Source organism: Mastigoproctus giganteus, chromosome 6 (assembly GCF_048544385.1).
Source record: "Mastigoproctus giganteus isolate SK-2022 chromosome 6, ASM4854438v1, whole genome shotgun sequence".
Lineage (NCBI taxonomy): Eukaryota > Metazoa > Arthropoda > Arachnida > Uropygi > Thelyphonidae > Mastigoproctus > Mastigoproctus giganteus.
In genome coordinates this window covers 90,070,233-90,093,413 of record NC_143580.1, presented here as the reverse complement: position 1 = coordinate 90,093,413, position 23,181 = coordinate 90,070,233, and the positions used below count along the sequence as shown (strand labels likewise).

Sequence of the window (23,181 nt, the reverse complement as noted above, 5' to 3'; positions counted from 1 at the left end):
AAGTGCTCTTCGTCGTCTGAGAGAGGGAATCTAAAACAAAAAAATCCAGAATGTTGGGCTAACTGAACTGGATTCAGCCTAATGAAACTCCTGATACACAGGTCTAATTTGATTAACAGCACTTCACTAAACGTAGAATAACAATACTAGGGGATTCATCTTAGTGACCAGATGCAGTCTCTCTTCGGGAATTAAGCAATTGTTATTTATAATGTAGTTTTTAACCGAAATGTATGCAACAGCAACGAAAACACCAAATACGTTGGCACGAAAGCTTTACAATACAAACAAAGTGTCGCTATTCATTGCATCACTTTCATGGAAATATTTTTTTTTAGGGACAAGAGCATTCACTAAATTTCAAATCAAAATTCCTCCCGGAAATCTATTGAGCGCGCGTCATTTAAATATGCGTATTTGCTTAAACAGGCAAATGTATTTAAATAATGCAATAACACCGCGGAATGATTCGAGATAAATAAATAAAAAAAACTGCAACAAACAGAAATTAAGAGTTTAAAATATTTTATTAATCGCAAACTTGTTAGCATCTGAGCGCAGTTCTACAAAAGATCTCCATTTACGCTTCTGTTGTTCTCACAGAAAGTTTGTTGTAATAATTGCTCGTAACTACAGCTTCCCTGACGGAAGTCAATATTAACAAATCTTAATGCACGTTCCAGATTAAATAACACAGAAAATGCATTTCAGTTGCTTGTTATGTACCGTGAAACCGAGATGGCCATAAACCTGTAGACAGAGGAAAAGTTTACGCAGCAAGATTCTGATGGAAAATGAGAGATGTGGACGCTGATGCAATAACTTCGCAATAGACTGGGAATGGAATGAAAACGAGAATTTGTAGAGTGGCAACACAAACAAGCGGCAGTTACTCGCATTTATACGTAATTAAATGCGTGTTTCAGCGTGTCGAAAGAATGTCCCTCCAAAAAAGTACAATAAAAAGTTTATTAATGATACCCCGCGTGTGCATGAAGAAATTTAATAATGTTAAACATATAACCACTTAAAATGTAATGACATCCACTGGCATAAAGTCTCTCAGAGGAACTGTAATAGGCAGTGACCTAAAAGCTTCGCGAAGCAGAAATTCCAGATGTATGGGGGTAATTTCGTTCTTCTTGGTAACGGGTTGTGCAGCGATTTTAAGAGTTGAAATCCAGTTCCATCATTAGAACAACGAAATGGTACACACTGGCTATGCTATACTCAACTGGTGATAAATCGCTCAATGTGCATTTCGCTATCCGTGATTAAATATTTTATTGCTGTTTGTGAAAATAACGTATATATTAAAAACAAGTACGCGGCTTATGCCTATTAACCAATGAACGAGACAGGGTTTGCCTGTTTTAATTTAAACCCTCAGGAGATTGAAGGGACCGTTTCCTACTGTTGTAAGAGGAGTCTTCCTCTAAGGCCTGTCTCTAAGGCTTGTCTATACCAGGTTTTGGCTCATGAGTATATATTTTACTTGCTTTGTGAAGATCCTAGAATACACATTCATTTTAAACACTGAGGATTTATCTTCGCCTTAATTTGCATTTTCTGCCAAGATTAATTTTAGTACAGCAAATAGTCGATGTTCTTAAGCCTTTTGAAAAAAAAAAATAAATAAAAGATTTAGACTTACTTTCTGACGTGGCGTATTTATAAGAAACAATATTATAAATTGCAATCTGGAATATAACGTTCTTTTCAGAAATGAGTCTATTGCACTAATCAAATTTCCAGCCTGTACCTTTTTGTGACCAGAATAACAAGACTGCACTGAGATCGAAAAGTAAACGTATTACGCATACATTTGGAAGCGAAACTAAGAATATTCCTTCGGTTACCTTCAGAAACATTTTGTTAAAAAAACTTCGAAAGATCAGAGAAAAAAAATTAACTTGTAAGTAAAGTGATTTCTAACAAACTGATTATTAATGCCAGTGCAGGTGCAAAAGAGTCATGTGGTTAAGTCGCGCCACCTTTAGGAACTCGTTAACCACCCGTTATTCTAATCATCTCACTTGTTATATTTACCACAAAAATGCACGGGTAGATTGCAGGCTGTAAATTTGATGGCTGCCAAAACCTCACTTGTCCTGAGAGGTCTGGGTTCGAATCTTATTAGAGATGGAGCCAATTCTTGAGGGCATCTCCACTCGGGGCTGTAATTAGCCAATCTAAGGTGGGGGGGGGGGGGGGGAGAGAGAGAGAGAGAGAGAGAGAGAGAGAGAGAGAGAGAGAGAGAGAGAAAAAGAGAGAGAGAGAAGTAGGATTTCCATCGGTGTTATTCGAGCTTTATTTTTCAGACTGCCCAACATGAAATCAACTGGTGAACACACAGGCATAATACACAAAGAATAATATAGTCAGATGTTAATACGCTATTTAAACTAAGAAAAAGAACAATAATACAAATGCGTACGACATTACTAATAAAAATTCTGTGGAAGAGCCGTCTAGTTGCTGAGGGCAGCATTTATGATGGACTACGAGTGTAAGAGCATAGAATTGATGATATAACTGATAACAGAATGGGCTGCCTTTGCCGCAGTTGAAAGTTGGGTATCATTTGAGAAAACAACCATGTTATAAACTAGAACAAGTTATATCGTGAATTATGCTCTGTTTATTCTTTCCAAATCATATAATTGTTTGAATGGTTGTAAATTTAACAGCATCGTCTTTCACAACTGCGATTAATTTCTGACATGTTTTTAGTCATTTCTTCAGCACAAACTAACTTCCATAACACTCATTCCAGGCGCGCTAATTCCAAGTGAGATACATTCATTTCATTACTTGAAGCCATTGCCTTATTAGAACTCTATTGTACATATATAAAGCGCACACTGCTAAGTACAACTCCCTTCAGGGCAACAGGCCAGGGGTTTACGCAAAGAAAATTTAAAGCTTAAAGGGGCACCAGAACTTTCATAGTGACTGGAGAAGATATGCTGAAATGTTATCCGAAACTGTTTGACCCGAATATGGTCAGGAGAGTTCCAAATAGAACAAATAGCTCTGAATCGTTCCAAATAGTTCTAGCAGAACGAGACCACTTCATTTCCATTCGTCTTTTCAAGGATACATGCGGTCCTGTTTCTCTCTTTGTCGGTTTTGATAATAAATTGTCCACGCAAAGCTGTGATTAAAAACACCGAGGGCTCTGGCTGTCAGGCTTCTTGAAAGTTGGTGTTTTCATAAAACCAGGCTGACGAATTATTATAATCGATACATGCATTTTGAAGTTGTTTTAATTATTAAGCCTGACATTAATACCTACGAGTAATTTCGTTACTCGACTAGTCGCAACAGTTGAAAATAAGGAGATCCTATTGAACACTTGCAATGTGGTCATAGATGCTTCTCCAAATAGAGATTTTACAATAATATGTATTTTGTTGAGCTTATAAATATCCGTTTATAAAATTTACTTTCATCATGGGAAGTTATTTTATCTCATTCTGTATAAGGCAAACGAATTGATGATGGTAAATTTTTTTTCTATAGAAAAAACGATAACCAGAAAGGCTTCTAGAATACAATTTCCATAATTAGGAAACATTAAAAAACATTACTGAAAACATTTTCAGTAATGTTTCCTTTTTATTTTAAACAAAATTTCTTCTCAGAAAAAAAACACGAAGAATTTGTAAAAAATTAAGATACAAGGATGTAGTCTATTTTATGTTAATAGTAACTACTAAGTGTGAGTTACATCTCTGTGGTTATTGTTAGATTAGACAAACGTTAAGGAACTGAGCTTAGATCATTCGAAAGAATCAGAAAATCCAACTGAAAATGATACATTTCAAATCTGTTTAATATGCTTATTTTTCTGGCAATTTCATATCACCGTTTGAAACTTTATATGTTCTTTTATTAATTAAGTGTCTAGACGCATGCTATAAAATTAAATCTTACGAAAGTAATTAAAATGTAGCAAAGGGTTAGCAATACTTTTGATTATTTTCTTGAATGTATAATAGCTGATATCGAAATTAGTTTTTGATAATGCAATAAGGCGTTTTCTGTTTTCGAGAAACAGCCTTTGGATATTAAAATCAACATTCGGTTTTAGCAGTATCCAATTTATCCGTCTGTCTCTCGATAAAAAAAAGTTCTTTGATGTTATATTATTACGTGTAAGAATCTTATTTTTGCAAGGTATAGAAATTCCGCAGAGAAAACGTCTTAAGAAAATTTCGGAAAACTTCACCCGGATTATTAATTTTTCTTTTTTGTAATCATGAAAACATCCTAAAGTTATATTGAACTACGCTGAGAGATTAAAAAAGATGGAAGTCTCTTTGCTAGTTAATCAATTTGATTTCGAAAAAAAAAATGCTTTATTTTACACCAATCCCATATTTATTCTTTTTGAGTTAGGACGAAAAGAAACTTTTATGCAATAATTAGTATTTTAGAAATTACGTTTCTATTTTTCTAAACCTTTTTCATATATAATGATGTGCATGACTACGCCGAAAAAAAATATCTACTGTAGTTCGGTACAAAACATGAATAGAACACAAAGAAATATTCAGAATAATTACTTTCTGATTTCCATGTTTGAATAGCACGCGAACAAAAAGCGCATTTGTCAAAATTCATTTCTAGTCCTCCTGTAGCTTTCATAATCTATATATTTTTATCTTAAAATAAAATATTATCCAGGTTATATTCTTATACTAGCTCAAGTCTATGAAACGTTTAGAGCAACGACTGCATTCGATAATAACATGAGAAAGCACTTCGCTGCACTAACTTCAGTTTATCACAGAATTGGCTTAATTGAATTTTAAACAAAATAAAGATGACTGATTTATTCGCACCAGAGCAGGTAAAACTGTGAAGCATCTGTTTGTTACGCCTGTAAACAGATTTGTAAACTTTATATTGCATGGTGCTAACACGTGACGCAGTTACCAAATGTCCCGAAAATGATGAATGTATCCAACAAAGTGGCCATTAAGTGTGTATGGTAAGTATTGGTGTTGATTATAAAAGTTTCAGCAGTTGCGCAGAACTTTGCAGTTGCGAAGAAAGGCAACTGTATGCTTTGATAAAAGAGCGCAATGTCTTTTTGATACAAGTTCGGGAAGTTAACTACACTTCAGCGAATTTAACTCAATGTCTGAGGCACACTGTCAATACAGAAAATTGCCATTCTTCTTTTTTCTTTTCTTACTGCTAGAACTATAATGGAAGACAGACCCATCGTTTGACTACAAATGACTATCCTCCAGATTTCGAATGTTGCGTGTCCTGGAAATCGCGTGCTGTCGTTATTCTTTGCGTTCGTTCCTCTCCAGCACTATCTTCGTCATTCAAATTTGCGATCGTGTAAGAGACTAGAAAGCGTGAAAAGATTCGCCACAGGATCCATTACCTCTTCGACTCCCTAATTGAAGGTAAAAAGGGGTCTTTCAATGCCCGTGAAGACCACAATCAATGTCGATCTGGCTCGTGCTATTAGACCAAATGAGTCGATTGTAACTTTTAAATGTTTTTTCCCTATGTATAGATTGATATAAATATACAAATATCTTCATCTGAATAAAAATTTTGCACCTAAGAGATGATCACCCTCACCTCTGTCAATAACTTCGTCGTCAGGTAAAGCATAAGTTACATGACACTGCAAAAACACAATCATATTAGTGTCACACGAGAAACACTTCCTCTACCCTCAAATATTATGTCTGTAAGTTGTGGTCTGTCCCCGGTTTGCTAGTTTTTCTGGAGTAAAAAAAAAAAAAAAAAAGGAGTTTTCTATTTAAGTAACCAAGTCCATAAAAGTGAGTTTTAAAATGTTTCCCATGGCACTTTTAATTAAATATCATTACAAGAATAACGATAGTTTTATTGTGGCCTTCTGAAAGTATCAAAGACAGGAAATGTCTCGAGACGTCATTATTAAAGAACTGTATTATACATTGTAAAGTGTTCGAAGAAGGCTCCCTAACTTCCGAACCAAGAAGTGGCCCGTCGTCATCACAGGAAGTGATTCGAAGAACTGATGAGATACAACTCTTTCAGATGCGATTCGTCCGGAGGTGGTAAACATTTCTACAGACATTTTGAAGGCAGCTGTGGAGAACAATGCTTCGTCTTTATTTCTCATTAGAAGAAAATGGGAACGTGGAGATAAAATAACGACTGCTGTCAGCAAAAAATAAGTGAGTAGGATTACATTATACTCAGGAACAAATGTAATCCTACGTCACTCAAGAGGAACCGGTTCTTGTTGTTCAAGCTAATGGTAGGACCACTATATGTCGAAAAATAAATAAAAATCAATAGAAATCAGTGAAAATTTTACCTTTTGCGTTATTTTTGTAAAGTAATTTCGTGCACCCTGGTGGCCAGACTTCGAACAAACTTGTTTTACTCTTAAAAAAAATTTAAAAAAACTCGCATGAAGAATTGAAATGCAAAAAATGATTTCAATATGACTAATATTTTAGTTGTGATCAAGTTACAATTTAACCATAGGCAAGATTTCTTTGTCGGCTACACATTGTAATCAGGAGAATGGGAGTGATTCATGTTTTATTAATAATCAAGCTTTTATCTTTATTAAGATAAAAGCACAACTTACTAATATTACATGCAATTTCCATTATAAAAAGCCATTTGAATATCAAACTTTGAAAATGTTTCATGATGCCCAAATAGCGAGTTCTTCTATAGGCCGATGATTAAAAATAGAATATCAATTGCATGCATATTTTACCGTAACAGCTGCTTATACGCTATAAGTAATACTTACGAAAGAATTTATCCCTGAGGTCTGTCAAAGGCATTAAGTCTAATTTTGCGAGCACCACTGGACTCGGGAGTGATTCAGTTGGATTGGAAAAGTGCCAATGTGTCTCTAATACATAATGGCCGTTCTAAGAGTGAAGTGGGAAATGACCGGCCGGTTAGTCTAACTTCAGTAGTAGGGAAAATCATGGAGACAATAATCAAAGTTGGAATTCAGAATCATTTAGATAGAAATGAATTCTGAAGGATACTCACAGCATGGTTTTGTAAATGGAAAATCATGTTTGACTAATCTGGTTAGCTATTTTGGCAGGGTCACTCAAGAGCTGGACTTCGACATTGTTTATTTGGATTTCAGCAAAGCACTTGACTCAGTCCCACATGAGCGGTTACTTTATAAGCTGGAACAAGTTGGAATAAACTTGTTCCATCAATCCAATCTGAGGAATTATTCCTCAGATAGGGTTGATGTGATGTTTTCTGACCTTCAGGGATGGTCAGAAAAATGGCAGCTATGCTTTAATTTAGCAAAGTGCAAGGTATTTCACATGGGGGAACAGTAACCCCAAAATAACTTATACACTTCGCGGAGTTGAACTAAAGCCGATGGTGAAGGAAAGGGACTTGGGTGTTACGATGCGGTCAGAATTTGAGATCTCTGCGCATTGTAGACAGGTTGCAAGAAAGGTCCATGGTGTCCTATCGATGATGTATCGAACAATTGCTAGTAGATATAAGGACGTCATAATTCCATTGTATAAGGCTATTATTAGACTACAATTGGAATACTGCACCTAAAGAAAGACTTTACTTCTTGAAAGGGTCCAGAGACGGGTAACTCACCTGGTGAGATCGGCAAAAGGGCGTCATTATGAAGAAAAACTTCGAATATGTGGGTTGCAGAGCTTGGAAACTAGGCACCTTAGAGAAGACTTGACTGAGGTGTTTAAGGCTCTCAGACGCATAAGCAAAATGAATGAGGACGAAATTTTCACGGTTACATATGATTCTAGAACTAGGGGTTACATATGATTCTAGAACTATAATTTCAAGTTACGGGGGAATTATTTAGATTGGATTGCAGGAAGTTTTATTTTAGTCAGAGAGTTATAAATTACGGGAATAAGTTACCTACATAGGTGGTAGAGGCTGACAATTTGGGGAAATTCAAAGGTCACCTGAATTTACCTACGGGAAGAGTAAAACGCTTATGTTGTCCATTTCCTTTCCTCTTAATTATTATTATTTCTTATTATTATTTTGTTCTTAGTTTATTTTATTGTTATTTTATTATTATATTTTTATTTATTTATTATTATTTTTTGGCTGTTGCAGCGTAAGCCATAGGCTTCCTTGCACCATGTGACCATTGCTAATACTAATTCTTCTAGGTAAAACAGGCTAACGGCTATCAAGAGTTAACTCAGAATTTAGATGAAGTCCAGTTTTTCTACTATAACCAGATCCCGTGCTTGGACCTTTACGATGGTTTCACTGTTATTAATTTTAGTTATATCTTCCATGTGAAACGTCAGAAACAAACAAACACTGTACTAGTACACTGCAGGTGGAAACGCAAGTATGAACCAACGTAAGCGAAATCCATGGTGTTGGCGACCACACCACACAGAAGAATGTCGCCCTTCTTCTAGGCAATACGAGAGAGTATACGATGTTTCACATCATCTGGTGCAATACCACCACCTGATTTTTTGGAGGTTTGAAGTGGTAAACCTATTGGTCTACATAACAAAGCTGTAGCATGAGTGATAACTTTTGAGGTTCTGATGGGGATCGGGCTGAGATCGAATATTCTTCATATTTCGAGGTTACAGCTTTAAAACGGTTTTTGACCGGACCACTACACAGCCCGCCCGAACATGACTATTGGCAAGTCTAGAGGAAGTCTGATTACTATGTTTACGGAAAACATTGTCAAAGCCAATATAAACTTTTGTGATTTTTTTTTTTTTTTTTTTTTGATTTGGTAGTTGTTGGCGCATCGGCTTCTGTGGCCATATTGCACCTCCTAAGGTTTTTGCAGTACTTTGATCCAAGCCCGAGGCGAGAATCGAACCCGCGACCTTTGGGTTGCCGGGCAGGTACTTTACCCACTCGGCTAGCCCGGTCGGCAAACTTTTGTGAAGGAAATCAGTATATTTTGCAGTGTGCGCGCCATCGCCAACAATTTCATAAACTCTTACAACTAATTCCTACAAGTACTTTTACCATCTACAAAAATGCATAATGAATAGTCTAGGAAAAAATATATATGGCTGCACAAAAGACCTAAACCCCCAAGAAATTCATCATAAATTTTGCACATATACGTGGTCTCATTCCAATCTTAATGATACGCATTCATGTCTACAATATTTCCACCAAATCCCACTTTACTTTATCTGACAGAATCTCAATTATCGGTAGCCTCAATCACTACTCACCTTACTTGCCCTAATTATCCCTTCTATGATTGCTTTCACTTTAAAAGCGGTACTTTGACGTTCGTCTACTCTGATATTCTATGTCAAAGACTTCATAATTTGGCATTTTATTTTTCGACCTCCTCTGGCTCAATCATTCTACCCTCTAACAGCAACTAATTTCCTTGGTGGTTTTATGTTCGCGACTCCATCTGGGAGTTGAGTGCTTTAGCTACACAAACCCAAAAATGGTAGAGATGCTGATGATTTTGAGATTAAAGATTTAAAACGATCTAACACTACTTTTGCAGTTAGCTAGAAAACACCAGACAATCCTAGCAATGCACGCAACCCTTTTGACCCTTTTCTCCTTAACAACTCTTAAAAGCACAAGAACACTGTTAATAATTCGCCCCAGATGGGCTCACTTCATGGACTCTTTGCCAAAGTAATCTCTCTCTCTCTCTCGCTCATGGCTATTATCCGCTTTTTGTATTTTGGAATGGAAAAATTGAAAGATAGAATGATATGCGTGATTTAAATTCCTCCTTTACTGTTTAAATCTTCTGCTCATATTAGTTGCTAAGATCGTGATAGTGAAATTATTCTTTTTTTCAGATTCCAATCAAAAACCTGGTACTTCGTGTAAGCTTTTTTTTTAATAAATGTGCTAAGACTGTTCAAGATAAGAGTGTAGCATATCACAATTGCTTTATGTTTAAATATCCAGCTTCATTTTATCCAAAACTCGCAACAATTATAAAACACTTATTGTATACTGAAAGTATTCCGCTGGTTTGGAATGAAATCAGCGCCCAATTCAAAACTCAGAGAGCAACTTTTTCTCTTGCTCATGTATCCTTTCTACTTCAGTTTTGTAGAATAAACATTCCTTCACATGACTTGCTCGAAAATTGCAATCTACGGCATTCAAGTTAATTTTCTGTCTGCTCAAGCTTCGGCTCACGAGAGGTATTAAGTAGCTCCTTTAAACAGGGAACTATAGGATTTGTCTGTACATTTTCTAATGTGTATTAAAATTGAAAGGAGCCACAACTGCAACTTATAGCTCTTTTCAATAGCTATAGTGTGTATGGATAGCGCCACCTACTATTATACTTTTCAACAGGAAGGTACAGTTCACTTATAGTGAAATATCAAGGCAACTTCTCTGGATGACCTAGTATTATGGGAGCCATTGTAAGTGAGGATATTGTAGCGAGGATTGTAGTCACCTTTTACATTTCTAGGAATGTTCTGGCTTTTCTTTAGCAATTTTAGGAGTTTTAGCCTTGGAAAAAAAATATGGGTTCGGATGCTTTGAATTTCTGATACAAAAGGGCCTTCAACCACTGCATTTCGAATGTGGAAAATGCACCTTTTTATTGGAAGTTTGGCTGTTAACCCTTTGAAAGCCCTTTCTTCATTTTCAGAAACTCAGATTTCTGAAGATGTAGGAATCGTAACCAGCTGCATGCTAAATCGGCATCTTACGAGTAAAAGCAGAAATTCCTCCGGTTGGTATGGGATCTGAGTCCGTTCTTTTCCACACCGTGGTGAAAAAAAATTATACTCACTGCAAGAATTGTGAAAAAACAGGTACCTTTAATTATTTGACTTTTGTAGTAGAAATGATAAAGTTAATTGATTTTAACTTGAGAGAACGCGTTGCAAATCTAAATACCGTTGACAGATTTTTCAACTTTATATCTAATTTGTTAAGAAATACCATCATTGAAAATAATTAAGGGAAACAAGAGGCACTCAAAGAAGTTTAATACCAATTTCACTAATAAAATACAGCTCTGGAGGTTATCGAAGTTAAAACTTAGCTATATGCAACTGATACCACAGACTTTTTTTCCAGTTGGTTGTGGTGTAAGGTTTTTTTTATTCTGCACTAATAGATTTCATCATCTTTACTTTCAACTGAAGAGTCCAGGCTTTTCAAATATTACTTAGTTTATAAATGTATTTTGTGTTTACCAACTTTTTATAGAATTCTTTCTTAATTTGAGATGCTACATTTTTGGTACCACTTTTTTATTCTTTTAATAGGCTTATGTCTTAATGGGATGGTTAAGTCTTTTCCTTCGATGTTTACCAAGCATTTTCTTTAAGCTTTATAATCCCTTTCCAGGTAAGTAATCCATCATCTGCTTTGGTCGGGTATCAAAATATAATAGTTTTTAGGACTAAGTGCGCTATCCTTAAAGTACCGACAAGCCGTGTCGCCCGCTCTTCTTTTATCATTACAAGAATATCCTCTTTGGTAATGCCTTAAAAGTCATGTATTTTTAGTTAAAAGTAGCTCACAATTTTAAAGCTTGAAATTAATTTCATTTTGCTTTTTTTTTCGTCGTTTTTTTTTTGTATATACTATTTTCCTATTTGATATATACTTTAAACTACAAAATTTATATGAACATCCGATTACAACGAAAGGTGTGAATAAGATGCACACAAAACAAGAACGGATTTAAAAGTGTAAGCAACGGAATCACAAACTAATGAGTTTCCATCTTAATAGTCGATTGTGATATCATCAGGATCACTAAGTGTGACAATCACATGTATGAATTTTGGTAAGTCGTCAGTTAATAAAGAGAAATCTCCAATGAAAGTGGATAGACTCATCCATGGAAAATGTTAACGCTGGAGCACCAAATGTCCAACAGTTATTCCACCAAGGAAAAATATTTCCACTTTATTAATGTGTTCATTAAACTTGTTTTTCCAAACGTAATGCTATCCACTAGTGTAATACTTAAGCTTATATATTCTTCTAAATTCAGGAAATATAGAATACGCAGAGCAGTGTGGATAATTTAATTTATTATAAATCACAGACATGCGAAATCTATGCAAGTGCGTGGTGAAATCATATGTCAGCATGACAACAGTAAGTTAGAGATTCAAGGCATTTAATTTTTGGAAATATATAGGTGCAATGGTTGAATGATTTTCCTTCTCTACAAAAATTTATTCATCTACTTCACTTAGTGTTACTCTGTTCATTAATGCCACTAAATGATATTGCTTATCTACTTATAATGGTTACCTTTCAGCTTTTAATCACTTGGTTCACTGGCTTTGATTTTAATACCATACTTTAAATCGTTTTCTTCATTTTGATGAGAATACCATCTAAATGCGCATTTGTTTTCAAAAGTGTACGATGTCTCGAAAGTCTACGAGTTTGAGTACTTTGCTTTCAAGACAATTTACATCTGCATACGACAGAAAGGAAAAAAATAACAGCTGAAAGAAATAAAGATGGATGTTTATGCTCTTAGTGGAATTCGACTAAGTTTAATGATTTCGGACTGTGACAGAATAACAGAAGGGAATATAAAATAAGAGTAACTTTAATTCATCAGCGCACGCTTAAACAGAAGGAGTGAATGAAATGTTTAATTAATTTTCGAACACTTCTCACTATGTATTCCATATTCCTGTAAAGTAATTAATGCCACAAATAATATTAACTATAATACAAACCATATTCTACAACAGTATTTAAAGAATATGATTTAAATTTTATTTAAATGCGAAAACACATAATTTGTTTGAAAAATGTTTTCTGCCCACTTGAAATTCATGAAACAATCCGTGCCGTGATCTGTTATGAGATAAAACGACACGTTTCTTTTAGAAAGTGATCACTATCTAACACACAAACTGCGTATAATAAGAACTATATGGAGGTTTCTTTTGCTGCAAATCATTTGAATCATAGACATGTAAAAAGTTTCAAGTACACTGGGACTGTACCCTCCACATTTAAGCACAATCAGACAATATCAGATAAAGATGGGAATTTTTCTTTTCTTGTACACATTCAATACAAAATGGTTTTGAAGTTCTTTAAAGGAATTTGAACATCTTTAAATGAAAGTTACTGGTTCGCAAAACTCCCATTCACAGCGGAATAGTATACTTTAAACGAAATGAGCCGTACTGCCTAGAATTTCTGTAACTATAGTAACGATATATCGACAGAAAAATCACGGAATGCATTCTATAAGTGAAGATGAAACCGATGGAATGGCATAAATGCTCCTTGAAAAGTACTTTTATCGGTCGGTGATAAGTGAGGCGAAGGGATGAAACGTAGTCTCTCTCAAATAGCTGCTTTTCTCGAAAAACTGAAATAACGTTCTTAATTTAGGATATGTCATCCGTGGTGTTCTATAATATCAATGAAAAAGCCTTGGTCACTGTCAAGCCCAAGGTATATTTCCTTTTTTAAAGATGACATTAGGTGGAATAAAGACTTCATATTGCTACACAATGTTCAATTAAGCTGCAAGTTGGTAGCCAGACACCAGCATTACTTACATAGAATCAAGTTTGTCTATGACAACAGATTTTGAACTACACCAACATGTGCCCAACTGTAATGTATCGCTTTCTTTCATCTCCTTAAGTTCCATGAGTAAATGATACAAGTTCTCCTACAAGCTTTATACATGGCATCATCTATTTTGCTCCTTAACTACCCTTTCAGTCTAAGGTGCTAGATCTAAACGCCATTAATTTTCCCCTTACATATTTTCTTGGCATCTGGACAGTGTCGAGTTGCTTTATTTCCGTTATGGCTTCACGTTTTCTTTTCTTTACTGCTTGTAGAACAAAGTTACTTAAACTCTGATCTTTAAGAATGTTTCTTTAAGAAAACTATAACATACGTAAGTGATGTAACTATCGAATAGCCGAAGCGATTTAAGAAACCAGAAAGGGTACATATACTTCAATGGAGAATTTTTATAAATTTAAAAGAAGAGTGCTAGAGAATACAGAGAACACCAAGTTGCACGAGAAATTCTTTCATTATAATTATGCCACTGCATTTCTTATCGGTTATAATTTATAATAAATATGAAAGTAAATAACAATCTTAATCATGAGTATATACAGGAAATTAAAACAATTAAGTATAGAAAGAAAATTTATAAAGATATCTGACGATGATGTTGAGCAAAGAAGACTGAAGTTCTAGTAGATTTAGCAATATGAAAATAAGAGATATTTATTTTATATTGCCATTCAATGAAGATTATTCAAGGACACTATTTTTTCCAAAGATGTTTGTCTTAAAAGGACAAAACGATTCAAACATTTCAGATTATGTTTAACTCGAGGAAATGCACATATGCATGAGTATGTTTATTTATATCTGTAAATTGGGTGTGTCGATTTGCTTGTTCGCTTAAAGGTAAAAAAAGAAAAAAATAATAATAAACCGGGATTCCAAGAGAATAAAACTTTGATAATAAAACTCCTGAGACTAGCAAACTTAACCATAGTATAAAGAGCCATAACAGCTCTTTGCATTACGAACGGAATTCGAAACCAAGCCTTTTCCACGCTACGCGAGAAGGTGGTCATAACCACACTATGCTACGGCTAGGATTCTAAAGAAGAATCATGGTTAAAACTCTAGGTCAACTAAGTACTTATAACGTAAGGTCAACTCTGCCGTAGCTGTACATTGTGATATTACAGAACTGTAAAATAGTGAGAAGTGAGTCCGTCAGTCATTTATAGAAGTAATATACTTTGCTCAAATTTATACCCACAAAATACATCGGGACGTTGCCCAAAACTGACACCACCTTGCCAGATCAGCCCTTCTCACGCATAGTATCTACGCTGACGGATCACGGTTATGAGTTCTCCAGTGCGGGTATCACAATCAATATTCTAAAGGAAAATGCAGAACGAACAAGTGATTCTGAACCGTACTCCACACGCGCACAATACAATCATTAATTTGAATAGTTCAGTGGCTCTTAATGGCTCTTTCGCAGGAACCACTAAGGGTCACACTATGGTGTATATAAATTGCATACATTATAGGGTCTCGCATTAGTAAAATTGCAAAATAATAGACATTTTTTTTTTTTAGAGTACTGTATATGATAAAATCGACTTTTAAGATGATCTCGAAAGACGGCTGTGAGGGGGAATTTTGCTGCCCAAGGTCTTTTAAGTTAAAGTGCCAAATGCATTGCCAACGAAGTGGAAATCCTGGTAATTGCATTAAATATAATCATTTGAAATTCAGGCCGGAAAGTTTATGAAGATATTGGTGTCAGGTATGAGTGCACGACGGCTAGACAATTCCTGTCTTGATATGAGAATACCAACTCACATTTTTCAGCTCTCTGCTACTCCTGATGATATATCTCAATCCCAATATGAGTATAAATTTCTTAAATCAAGTAAGAAAAATAAGTGAATGGGCTACTGTGAAAACCGAAATAGCAACGAATAATACTCATGGTAATTATTACCATTCTCAAAACCTTTTTTGAAAGAAAAAGGAAAAAAAAAACTACAAAAAAAAAAAAAAGGTCATTTGAATGTATTGCACTTTTCTTCCATAGTTGCAGAGGTTTTTTTTTTTTTTTTTTTGTTCCCCATTCAATTTAGATAGTCTTTAAATTAATGCCTAACATTAAGATTCGGCACCCTTTCATTTTGACGTGTGTGGAATCATATGTAGCATAGTTCTGCAAACAGCTTTCTTTGTTTGTTTCGGGATTTCTTAGGCGCATCGGCATCTGTGCCCATTGTGCGCCAGCTCTCTGCAAACAGCACAACTAGCCAAATGTCGAGAAGTGATTTTAGATAGGTATTTAATTTTTTACTCGAGAAATTCATACTTTAAATTAGAGCACGAAAGTGATATACATTTCGGGAAAAAAAACTGCAAAATTTAAAATTACGAGCTAAACTTTATCAACTTTCTTGAAACAAAGAACCAGCAATTTTATTACACCTGATGTTACAAATCCATGGATAACTACACTGAAAGGATATTGACATAGGGCCACTCACCAGAATGAGAAGTGGACTGCACCATGGGAATAACAGCTCGGCCAAGCTGTAGCCTAGTGGTCAGGCGCGGGTGCAAAAGTATACGTGCCTTGAGTGACGGGGTTCAAACTCGTGACTGCTGAATACGGTGCTGTTTCTTGTATTCAATCTATCTTGCGAACTCCTCTGACCGTTTGGTCGTCCCGGAGTATAAACAGAAAAATTATTTATTTATTTAAGCGTAAGCAGTCAACAGTCAATGCATGGAAATGCATTCAACTGGAACAAAGAGGTTATGATTTAATCGCTTTCAACAAGACATGATTGTTGGTGCAAGATGGGGACATGTGTTCGTACCCAAGGCAGCATATCTAGTCAGCTGTTTCAACTCACCTTAAGGTAAACTTACTAGGCATAGTAAACGCGAGTCAAAACAAGACTAATCGAAGTTGTCAGGGCAGTCAGTTAATTCGACATTCTCTCCTGATTGCAGTTGCATACACCTTTGTCTCGCGAACATCGTGGATGGGCAACAGATGACAGTAAGAAGAGGTGGTAGACAACTCTCATTTCTAAAACTGAAGGATAACATTCTTGCAGACAACGTAGGCTGGTAGTAGCAGTCTGGTGGTGGAAACATTCTGCTGCGATACCGTTAGCATCTGGAACGAGTAGCAGGACATATGACGATGACTCCTGGTACTCCAGAATCAAGGCTCCTGATTTAAATTTATTTAAATTTTAGTGCAACTTTCATACGCACACTGATATTCATCGGGTCACCTCTCGACTTCGGAGCGTAAATTTTGAACAAATTTTCCGAGACCTGTTTCATTTTTAACCACTTATTTATACTCTTGGAAAGAATTTCAAACTCATGATCAGAGTAAACTACGTACACGTGCCTAATATACAAATAAAATATACATATTTTTTTTGTTTATAAATATACACACAACAGAGCAAATCAAATTAATCTTAATTTGATTAACAGCATCTGAACACGCATTTCGTTGTCATTATTTATTAAATCGGTTTTTCAATTGAATTTTCACTACTGAACAATCCAAGAGGCCAGGCTAATACATATAAGCACCAATACAAGTTATATGCCAATTGCATGGCAAAAGAAGATGGCAAAAATACAAATAAAAATTCTTATGATGTATTTAAAACTATAGTAGTCTGTTGGTAGTCCGAATTTGAATTTTATCCTCCAATTTTTGTACTATGGAAATAATTTTATCCATTGGGTCTCTTATGGACATCACTCATTCCACCAATTAAAAAAAATCATCCACTGATAATCTAGTACTAATAATCATGAAAACAGTAACATTGAAAAATAAAGGGATAATCACGGAGGATTATAATAAGATGACATTAATTTTAAATATTTATGTGCAAAGTACATATATAAAGAAAAAACCTTCACTAAATATAACGCTAAATATTGATCGCAATTTTCGTGTAACCTTAATAAAACTTAGCCAAAGAAAAATGTGTTTCCCCGATTTCAGCTGTGCATAAAATGTTGGTTGACCACGGTGGCCATTGTTCACAATTCTCATATGACAGGTAAATAATTGAGTTTTCTCAGAAAACACGCAATCCACACTAACAGTGCAAATGAGATAAAAATTTCTCATTTACTTCTTGAAGATCGTGTGGCTTGTTTTCCGCAAATGCTCATGCTTACCACTAAAACTTCGAAAGAAATTTCAGATTTCAATTCGTTTATCTTTTAAATTCAGAATACCCAAGAAACTTTTCCTTAAGTTGGTGATTGGTTTCATGAAAGAATACATACGTAAGTAAGAACTTTGAAGAAAAATACACTTGCGTTATGTAAAATATGACTGACGTAAGCAAGTCTGACACTTTAAAAAGCTTTTCGACAAATTTAGAAGCAGGTGTCGCTGTTGAAGTCGATGGTCAACAAGAGAACTTTATTGCCAAAAATCAAATCCACTTTCATTGCAGTATGTTACTAAAGTCCATAAAATTCCTAAACTATGCTCCATGTATTTAGAATTATGTTCAGAAAACATAATTCAGAAAGAAATAATCCGAATCGTAAGAATTCCACACTGCAATAAATCGTGGGTTACGAATTTGCACCCCGTATGTAGCTTTATTGAAGTTTGCGTTTCAGTTGACAGACTTCAATATGTTATTCAGTTGCCGCAGTTTTATTCCATCATATCAATATATCTAAAATAAATATGTAAAATTGCAAAATATTTTTATTAAATCGATATAAATAGAGCACTCGCATATCGATCTCTGTTAGAAAGCGGCTGAACTGGATACTTACTTTTTTCAACAGCAATTTAAGATTATAAGTATCGCTTGTGAGTTTAGAAGGGGATTACGCTATTAATTATGCACTAGTGTCCACACTTCGATACTCAACAATAAAATTGTCAGATATCAGGAAAAGTTTGTGCTTGAATTATATCAATCCATCGTGAAATTATTATTATTAGACTGAATTATTTTAAGTTTAAAAAGAAATGTACCACAAACCATTACTATGAGATCATAACTGTCCAAGCTAAGGGACTAGACTTGCATAATTCAGGAATCTACTCCGACCCTCTCAGGATTAACTCTGAAGATTCACAAGGAAATAAAGAAGATACTGAACAATACTCTCCTATAAAGAAATTTTAATGCTTGATGGTTTCAGATGGAAGTGTGCCGAGATTTATCTCCCTAAAGTATCTAAAATTTGTGTTGAAAAATCTGGCTGGTCTTTACATCTGAAGAATATCCTAATTTTAATAAAATTCGTCAAAGACCTAAGTATTATGTAGAGGAGCATTACTGTCTCTCATAATGAATGCAACCTCCATAGCATCTTTTAAAAACATCACATGAGGATCATGGATCTTATTTCCTTTACCTCTGGGCAGTCGATGCCGCCCACTAAGGTCGTGGAGTTCAGTGTGACCATTCATGATGATGCTTTCCTAAATCATTATGCCACCGCCACAATAGTCGTCCGTTTTCCCCCTGTTAGAGGGAAAAGAGTGTACAATATTTTCTCCAGATAAGAAAAAGTCAAGAATCACTTTCAAGATTTAATGTATACTCAACTATACAGAGAAAGCTGATCCATTGTTCTTGGCTGCTGAGATTGTGTTCTTTTCATTAAGTAAGACATTCCTTGGGGAAGGTGACGAGAGAAACGCAAACTACAGAACTAGAATTCCCTTTTCGATGAGTTCTGTTATTCAATTTGCATTGAAACTGTCGTTACTTAGTGTACTCAAAGCACGAGTGGGAACTGTCTAGCTGTTATTTTCTAACTGCATCCAACTGTTAGAATCAAGCAGTCATCCTGGGACGTTGCAATTCTTGACCAACTTAAATTTGCTTTCAAGTCCCCCTATTACCTACAGATTGTCATGACCTCGAAGTTACTATCATCTTATTTCAGCTTGAGACGGTCTTTTTAGTCATGCTGTCAGATACTTTAAACCTCGGAAGGTCTGCACTAATTCTACAAAACCAAAAAAAAAAAAAAAAATAATAATAATCAGTTGAGTTCTGTAGGATAGTAAAAATGAAATTAGTGGTGGTGGTGTTTTAGCGTGTACTTTTATAGCCCTCTTGTTTTGCAAGTTCCGAAATTAAAAAAAAGTGTATTGTGCTATCATTCCGGATTATCACGTTAGATTAAAATACAGTAGGATGTCAAATATAATAAAACAAAAAATTAAGAAACCAAAAATTAAAAAAATGCAATTAAAGCAGTGCGATACAAGAAGATTTTCACTAAACTCTGCCGCATTCAAATTCAGCACACACATTAATAACAGTCCAATTATCAAATATCATAACACCAGTGCACTTCTTTATAAGCATGTCAAACTAAAAAATTTCACCAGAAAAGGAAAAATCCCTGGAAAGCATGGTTATTTTTGATTTATACATGGAATTTGATATATTGTATTCATTTAAGTGGACTAAATTCCAACTGAAATCTGATACCGGCCAAAAGTTTTGAACAGTTTCAGCGTGGTAATTTGAATAGTATACCAGGGGTTAACCATTTATGTGCTAAGACTCACAACGGGAAGTGTCAATTTAAAACAATGATTGCTTCCGTCCAGAAAATTTATATTGCTGTCTCATTAGACTAGCTCCTGAAAAGCTTTGGTGAACCAGCCGCTGTGGCCGAAACGCACCAATTCTAATGTAATTTCGATTCACATGGTTTGAACAATTTACGAGAGAAGGAAAGCCTACTCCCTGCTGTTTGAGATCAGCCCCAACTGAAGAGACCTTAATAATTCCTCCCGTCTTGGAAGGATTCTACTTCCAGACTCCAAACTGTGACAAAACAGTTATACTCTCATGGAAGTCAATCGGCAAAATCATTTCATCCATTTCTTGCGTAAGGAGAAATTTTAAGACCACCTTAAAATTAAGCACAAGGGACAGGGAATATTATGAAGCAGCTGCTGTCTTATCAACACATTGTGTTTTCTCGTCTGCCTCTTTTATCAAAGATGCAGACGCGAACTCATCCCGTATTGCTCCAGTGTTTTCAAGCCTGTGGAACCATTTTTGGGACCTTCGATTTTACTGTGTGCTGGAGAACGAATGCAATTTCATATCTATTATTAATTACAAATCGTGATCGATTGTTTCAATTCAAATAAACTAAGCTGAAAACCAAATTGTTTTTCACTCCCAAAATAGGAGCTTCCCGTAATCACTTCGCATTCAAATCGGAAATTGCATTCTGCACGCGTCTTTAGATACAGTCAGGTTTTTGGATGATAAGTCACACATTTGACGTTGTGTTACCGATACAAATACAGTAAATACAATTTAGTTGTGAGCTTATTGAATATCACCTTAAGATAAATAACAACAGAAGTAACAACAAATACGTTTTGTTCACTTCAGTAAGAGATAAAAAAAAAATGTTTAAAACTTAAATATTATTAAGCAGAAAATCAAAATTCACTCAAAAACGTTATTAATAATTCTATCACGTCCAAATACTGCGCTTACTTTGGAATTACTAATAATAAAATAAAAATTAATATAAATGCTCCTTCTCTAAAGAAGTCTAATATTTTGTCATATGAACATGACATATCTGATGAGTAGTATTAACTGTTCCAATTCTTGAAAGTCTCATTAGTGAAAAGATCAAAATATCAATAGCTAATGAGCTTGTTAACAGTGAATAAGCAGTCCGTTCACTGGCGCATTTCACAACAAGCTCGGCCATTAAAACTCTTTAAACTCCAACAATAATTTACTTCGGTTTGAGCATTAAACTGATATTAGCCAAGAGTGTCATTAAAAAAAAAAAAAGAAACTGATCTGGAATCAGATTAGAAATGAAAGGTCAAAATTCCTGAAATAACCGAAAACTAACAAAAATAAAATGAAAAACCTTACCATTTTCATAAGGTAACTCGAAATAGGAAAGGTGGTTGGAATTTATATAACTTGAGTATTGTGAATGGGATTAAGAAGCTAGAACAAAATTATTTACTATTTACATTGAACTCGAACAAGTTTTTAGGATGTACACGTACTTAAAGATGAAGGCGTTCCAGAGAACAGAATTAGAGTGAATAAACGAAGAACTGCTAGTTTCGTAACTTTAGAATTAAACTGTAAATGAATATTGGCTAGTTGATACATTAAGTTGTTTTGGTAGAGAGAAATTTTAGATGCCAAATCAGAAGAACAGTTTACGAAAGCGTCTTTTGACTGTTCTTCTGATAAGCTCAATATAAGATAAGAGAATACGTTTGGAAGAGTACATTTGCGAAAGAGGCATAATTAAATAATCCAACATCCCTATTTTGGATAGGTTCACCCAAAAGTTAACACTTTCGGGTGATACTATTTTGGTTCCTGCAACTTCCTCAGATGCAGAAAGTAATACAGTATTAGAAGAAAAAGATAAAGCATAGCTCTTTCTGGATGCAAAGGAAGTAACAGTTATACTTATGCTAGAAGAGAACAAAACAGAACTGAGGTTAATCTATATGAAGCAAACTTGTTCTTGTCTTGATGTCTGAGTGTTGTTGAGCAAAAACAGAAGAAGTTCAGTAAATACGTAGAAATAAAACAAGACTAATTTTATGAATATTGAAATTAGTTAAATGATAAACCTTCACTGAGATCTAGCAGAAAAGCACAAAAATACCGGAGGAATTAAAATGTGACTCAGCAGAAATTAATATTGAAACAAATGATTTAAGAACACGTTTATGACATAAAAACCTAATATATTATGTTCTTTATGGAAGGAAGTGGCTTACCAAAAAAACCCAATGCAAGAATTAGAGGAAACTGCGCCAGCTGTTGCTAGTTTTATGGTACATTGACAACTTAGGCTGTATTTGGCCAGCGCTTTTTTTTTTTTTTTTTTTTTGTACACGTGCGAGTTCACGAGCAGAAGTAAATATGAAGAGAAGTGATGTGGACTGTAAAACATAGAATACAACCTGAAAGAACTATGTAAAAATACCGACGCGATTCGAGCCTTGACATCTCCACATGATTGGCAAATTACGAAATTACTATACTGTCAAGGACTAGGTGCCAAAAAGCTCTCTTGGGATGAAAATGCATCTTAACTAACAAAATATAATAAAGAAGTGGTATTACAGGAGGTAGTCAATGGCTTTAGCAAGGAACCGGCAACTCGTGCTATTTATACACGAGACAAGTCTGCAATTCAAGTTTTTTGAAAGCTGTGCCAGACCTTTTGCTGGTATTGTGGGCTTTAACGTTCTGTTTCGAAACCAAGGTTTAGATAAATAATGGGGGTGCAATGAAAGTTTGTCCTTACAAGAATAATTCTAGTAATTCATTCAAGGAGGGAAGAGTAGAAATCACGCTTTTGGTGCCTTCTACCAAACGATATGAATTACCATGAGAAAAAAACCCTCTAGAGAAAAATCACCACCGCGGTGTAGAACCAGTCTCAGGACAGCAGCTGGGTTTCCAGAAAAAAATATTAACGCACGCTAGAGAAAATATACACATCTCGAACACGTTTAGTTGGAATTGTACACCTGTAATTACAGTTTTCATATAATACAATAATTTGCCTCAGTTGCTATCCTCTATTTTTGTTTTATTAAAAATTTAGAATTAACTC

The 23,181-nt window shown here is 35.0% G+C and overlaps 1 protein-coding gene across 1 annotated transcript in view; it reads right to left on the bottom strand.

Moving 5' to 3' along the window:
• Nucleotides 1-23,181, bottom strand: part of LOC150084459 (cell adhesion molecule Dscam1-like) — a 643,445-nt gene that overhangs the window by 447,218 nt on the left and 173,046 nt on the right. The window lies entirely within an intron of this gene.